Source organism: Sturnira hondurensis, unplaced genomic scaffold (genome assembly GCF_014824575.4).
Source record: "Sturnira hondurensis isolate 20B ecotype Veracruz unplaced genomic scaffold, ASM1482457v3 Scaffold0009125, whole genome shotgun sequence".
NCBI lineage: Eukaryota > Metazoa > Chordata > Mammalia > Chiroptera > Phyllostomidae > Sturnira > Sturnira hondurensis.
Window position 1 is genome coordinate 2,562,956 of NW_028081756.1, and position 6,135 is coordinate 2,569,090.

Here is a 6,135-nt window from a genome sequence, read left to right on the forward strand (position 1 = left end):
TGGAAGCAGAGCTTTTCATAGGGAGCTGAGACATGGATGTGAGAGAGCAAATCTAAGACAAGGTGACTTGTAAAGCTACTCACCTGAGAATGCACTGACTATTCCAACCTTCAAAAGGCACCTGAGCCAGTCCCAGTCCCACTGTGAATATCTCTTTCCCATTCTGTGCTCCAAAATTGGAGGAGAGAGTAAGACTGAACCTCCTATAGTGGAACTAATGTTCAGGAAGGGGGTCTTGACAACCTGTTTCCCAAGAGGAAGCCAGAGCTCTGATGGGATTAAAGGCCCGTAAATTGGGCAGCCCATCTGTGGTGATGAACACCAACCTCTGTCCTAGGGCCCTAGGTGGCTGCCCCTCTGCAGCAAGACAATGCCTGTAAATGCAACTTGGGGGCTGCAAGGGTCCAAGAAGCAGCTTTTGCCTCTGACACAGTTTACAGACATGGGTCACTAGGTAGTGACCCCTAGCCCAAGGGAGAAAGTAGACATCTCTGGGTTCTCTGGAGACACTTCCTACGTTGGTGTATTTTTAGCCCCACTATCCCATACATCCATTCCAGGGTGTTGACGTCATGGGTTAAATTAGTCACTCACCTTTGCTTAGCTCCGGCAGGGTGTAAGGGTAAGGGAATGGGAAGTATCCCACTGAAACTCTGCACTCAATTTTCCCTCAAGTTAATCCAACTGTAATATCTTGTCAAAATAGGAACAGATTTTCTTCACACTGCCACAAATCATTTCAATAAAAAATGAATTATCTTTTTTTAAGGAAAAATCAACACACACACACACATACACATAAACTGCTTACAAAAAAATAATCCATTCAGTTAGGTATCTTTTTGCCTAATGTTTGGTGATATACTTAAGACCTTATTTTTTAAACAAAACTACAGTTTTATATTTTTTCTTGCTATGAATATGCACATTTCTACATCAGTACATGAACTCCAATTTTACTTGGTTATTTAACAATCTACCATAGATATTTTCTTCTATTTTAATTTTTTAATTGTTAAGCATAGCCTTAGTCAACCAATCTCTGAAATTAGACACTTGTTTCTGATATTTTGTGTACCTGTCAGTGTTTGTGGAGCTGTGGGCCTCTTCAAAGCCACTTCACATCAAACCACCCTAAGGGAGGTTGTCAGACAGACTGGAATCTACTGGATGGGCCAGGCAGGCCCAAGTGCCATGTCTTCTGCCCCAGGGCTCCAAGGACAGTCTTAGTTCTCACCCTGGCTCCCACAGAAGTTTCTCTGACTTCCTTTGTCTCTCTCCTCCCCTGGAGCTCCCACCTTCCCCTCAGCTCACTGTCATCCTCTTTTATTCTCTTTTGAGACCCAGGGAATTTTCTGTTTTTTTTTTAATTATGGAACATTTCAAATCTATACAAACATTCATAAGATAGTGTAACAAATGCCAAACATTAAAAACCTTGTTTCATATATTGCAATCTTTTCCCTCATATACTGCATCACTTAGAAGTCCTAGACAGCATATTATTTCATTCATAGATAGTAGGTCTTTCCAATGAACAAAGCTTCTTTTTTCAGCACGCTATTATCACATCTAAAACATAAGCAGTAACTCCTGAACATCATCAAATACCCAGACAGTGTTCAAATTTCCCAAGTTGTCTTATAAATGTTTACCATAGACAATTTGTTGGAATCAGGATGCAAAAGGAATCAATAAATGGCATTTCATTGATGTACCTCTTTTTAAATATATTTTATTAATTATGTTATTACAGTTGTCCCATTTTCCCCCATTCATTCCCCTCCACCCTACACACCCTCTCCCACCCACATGTCCCCCCTTTAGTTCATGTCCATGTGTCATAAGTTCTTTAGCTTCTACATTTTCCATACTATTCTTGTACTCCCCCTGTCTATTTTCTACCTACCATCTATGCTACTTATTCTCAGTACCTTTTCCCCCTCTTTCCTCTGCCCACTCCCCTGTTGATAACCCCCCATGTGATCTTCATTTCTATGTTTCTGCTCCCGATCTAGCTGTCCACTTAGTTTGCTTTTGTTTTAGGTGTGGTTGTTAATAACTGAGTTTGCTGTCCTTTCATTGTTCATATTTTTTATCTTCTTCTTAGATAAGTCCCTTTAACATTTCATATAATAAGGGCTTGGTGATGATGAACTCCTTGAACTTGACCTTATCTGAGAAGCACTTTATCTGCCCTTTCATTCTAAATGAAAACTTTGCTGGATAGAGCAATCTTGGATGTAGGTCTTTAGATTTCATGACGTGGAATACTTCTTTCCAACCCCTTCTTGCCTGTAAGGTCTCTTTTGAGAAATCTGCTGACAGTCTGATGGGAACTCCTTTGTAGGTGACTGTCCCCTTATCTCTTGCTGCTTCTAGAATTCTCTTCTTCATTTTCATCTTGGCGAATGTAATTATGATGTGCCTTGGTGTGTTCCTCCTTAGGTCCACCTTCTTTGGGACTCTCTGAGCTTCTTGGACTTAAGGAAGTCTATTTCCTTTGGCAGATTGGGGAAGTTCTCCTTTATTATTTGTTCAAATAAGTTTTCCACTTGTTGCTGTTCCTCTTCCCCTTCTGGTACCCCTGTAATTCTGGTGTTGGAATGTTTAAAGATGTCCTGGAGGTTCCTAAGCCTCTCCTCATTTTTTTGAATTCTTGTTTCGTCATTCTTTTTTGTTTGTTTCTTTCTTCCTTGTGGTCAACTCCACTGATTTGAGTTCCAGTTTTCTTTCCATCACTATTGGTTTCCTGTGCATTTTCCTTCATTTCACTTAGTGTAGCCTTCATTTTTTAAATATAATTTGTGACCAAAATCAACCAGTTCTCTGAGCATCCTGATCACCAGTGCTTTCAACTGTGCATGTGATAGGTTGGCTATCTCTTGGTTGCTTAAAAGTACTGACTCTGGGGATTTAATTTGTTCTCGTGTTTGAGCCATTTTGGGGGGGCGGGTCAGGTCACACCTGCTACTTGAGGGGCAGAGCCTTAGGTGTTCACCAGGGCAGGGCGACTCAGTCACTGGGTTGTGACACTGTATGTGAGGGCGGGGTTAGAGAGGGAACAATGGCTCTTGCTCTGTTCTCTCTCGGCTTTCAGTCCCTTCTGCCACTTCCCACAAGCCAATTAGGCCCTTCTGGTGCTGGTTTCCTGGGTGGGTGGGTTTGTGTATGTTCTAGGACCCTGTGAGTCTCTCCAACAAACTCTCCTGTGAGGCTGGAAGTTTCTCCTGGCATCCCACAAGTGTTTTCAATTGGTGCTTTTAGGCTTTATTTCCCATCACTGGAGCCCTGGGTTGTTCCGTCTGTCTTACTACCTGTTTTTGCCTGGTTTATCTGTGCATGAGTGTGTGGCTGCTGTCTGCCAGCCACCCTGTGCACCTCACTGAGTCTGCTTGTTGCCTCCCCAGTCTGCTAGCCGCCACCTGCATGCCCCAGGCCTGCCAACCACTGCTTTTTCCTGCTGCAACCCCTCTCCGCCGGCTGCTGACTCCACTGGCTGCTGACTCCCCCAGCTGTTGACTCTGCCCCTCTTACCGGTCTGGTTGTCCGACTTCTGTACAGTTCAATTTTCTATCTGTTGGTGTTTTTTTTGTTGTTGTTTCTGATTTTTTGTTGTCCTTAATTTTGGTTGTGCAAGGAGGCACAGTGTGTCCACCTACACCTCCATCTTGGCCGGAAGTCCAGTTGATGTACCTCTTTAGTGTCTTTAAATCAGTCAGTTCCTCCTGCCTCTATTTCAATGGCTTATTTGTTAAAGAAATTGGTCCCCTGTCCTGTAGAGTTCCCAACACTCCAGATTTTGTTGATTCCTGCCTCATGATGCCATTATCAGATTCCTCTTCCCCTGTTATTCCTATAATCTGGTAGTAAAATCCAGGGCTAAAAGCTCATTCTGATTTAGGTTTGTTTTTTTGGGGCAAGAATATTCATGGGCAATGGATGTTTTCCCAGGAGGTCCATTGATGATCATGTCTTAATTCATTATTTTGTCAGGGGATTAAAAATGATAATATTCTAGTTTTACCTTTCCTTCTGTGTTAGAGGAATTCTCCTTTATCTATCACTTAGTTCCTTGATATAGTCTATACAGGAAAGTCAGGTGAGGTACTCAACCCTGCTCCACTTTTTAAAAGAAGCTACCCCTTACATCCTTTAAGCAGATCATGAAGGGCTGTTTCCATTGGTTTAAGGGGAGAGGAGTTCAACATCATCATGGGTTTAAACATGTTCCATGTGTTTCAACTCATCATGGTTTTCATTCTTATTGATGTGCACGTTGTTTCACCTTTCCCTGATAGAAAACTCTTCCAGTTTGTTCCTTAGTTCTTTGGTTTTATTCTAAGAGTTTTTCCTAGTCTGCCTGCTTTTGGTGTGAAAAGAAATTCTAAACTCTTCTTATACATTTTCTGCTCCAGATCAGGAAATGTTAATTCTTTTTAATGAGAAATTGAATTTAGAGACAGAATCTAGGTGCAAAGGAGGTTCATTGCTATTATATAGGTTATTGTTTTGAGAACTTTTCAGTAGGAAATACTTTTATTTTTTAAGATAAAGTATATCTTATCTTTGTTTTTTATATTTGATTTTATAGAATCTCTTCACCTTGCATTGATATTAAAATATAAGTATACTGATATTCAAATATGCAAGAAACAGGTTTTTACTTACTATTTCTATTTTATATTTGCATTTCTTTAACACTAAAAAAGTCTTGCTTTCCAATGCAATTAACATAATAATTTTCAATATCTATATCTATTTCCAAGAACAGTTTCAGGTTTTACTTTACAGTTGATTTTGTGTTAGAATATATGCTACTGATAGATGTCAAGTCAAACTAATACATTTTAAAGTCCTTTTAAATAATCCCTTTCTGTGAGATGATGGTCTTAATTTTTAGGGCCTTCTTTTTTAATTGTTTTTTAATTTAATTTAGTTTTATAATTCTGTAAGGTGCTTACATGGCTCAACATCAAGTCTACCAGACCAAGTAGACTCAGAGAAGTCAAGTTCTTAACCATCACCACACCTGTGCTCTGTTGTTCCCATAGGCAACTGTTTCCATTTTTAAATTTATTCTTCTACTATTTTTAATATAATCAAATACACATAAACACACACATGACTCCCTACGAGGATAGAGAAATGCCCCTCATTCCTCTCAGCAGCTGTGTGTACTCCACCGTGAAGAGGACCAGCTTCTTGATCCTCTGCTTACTCCCTTCTCACCCAAAACTCACAGGTTCTTCTGTCACTACAGACCTCCTGTTGCCCTCCTCTCCAATGCTAATATGGCCAAGGCAATCAAAGTTATAACAAAACAGTTTCATTGGCCTATTGTACCTATCTGTGTGGAACTTCTGTTGCTGTTTGCATCATCTCATTTAACACTTACAACAGTCATTTGAAAGGAGTACCAAAATAAAGTTTAGAAAACTCAAGTCAAACACCAAAGCTCACACAGCTGTGTAGTAGGTCTGGGAATGCACATCTTACATCTCCAAGGCCCAGTTCTGCAATCTTAGCCTATCATCTAGACAGACTGTCCTGGCTGTGCCCCATGAAGTTCTATGTCGTTCTGCCAGGCATCATACGGATAAGCAGTGGAAATAGACAGCTAGGTCTGCCTGGTGCTCCTGACCTATATCCAAGGGTTCTGGAAGGCAAGACCTCAGAGAGACAGCTGGGAAGGATGAGGAATATACCTTCTGCCTGGGTTGAGTTCCAGTATCCCTAAAAATTCAAGCCCCAGCCTTATTTTCCCCTAGCTCCTTGACCTTAGGTTATCTATTTAACTCATGCCTCAATTACCTTACCTGTAAATCTATCTCCATGATGCAGTAAGGATGATAGGAGGTGCCTGAGATAGAGTTTTTGTTGAACAGACTCGAGGAGAAAGCCAGTCTTGAGGAGTATCTGCAGTAAATAATCTGTAGCAACAGTGGGAGGGTGAAGTTGACCCAGCTCATCCAGCCACAATGACCTGGTCTAGCGGGCTGTTTTCTAGCATGAGCTGCAAATAGGGATCCACCCTCCCCCACAAACCCAGACCCTCTGAGCTGGGCACTGTGTCCACATTTTCATGCAACAAAGTGGTCAACCCAATCTTCCTAGTTAGGAAATCCCTGAGAA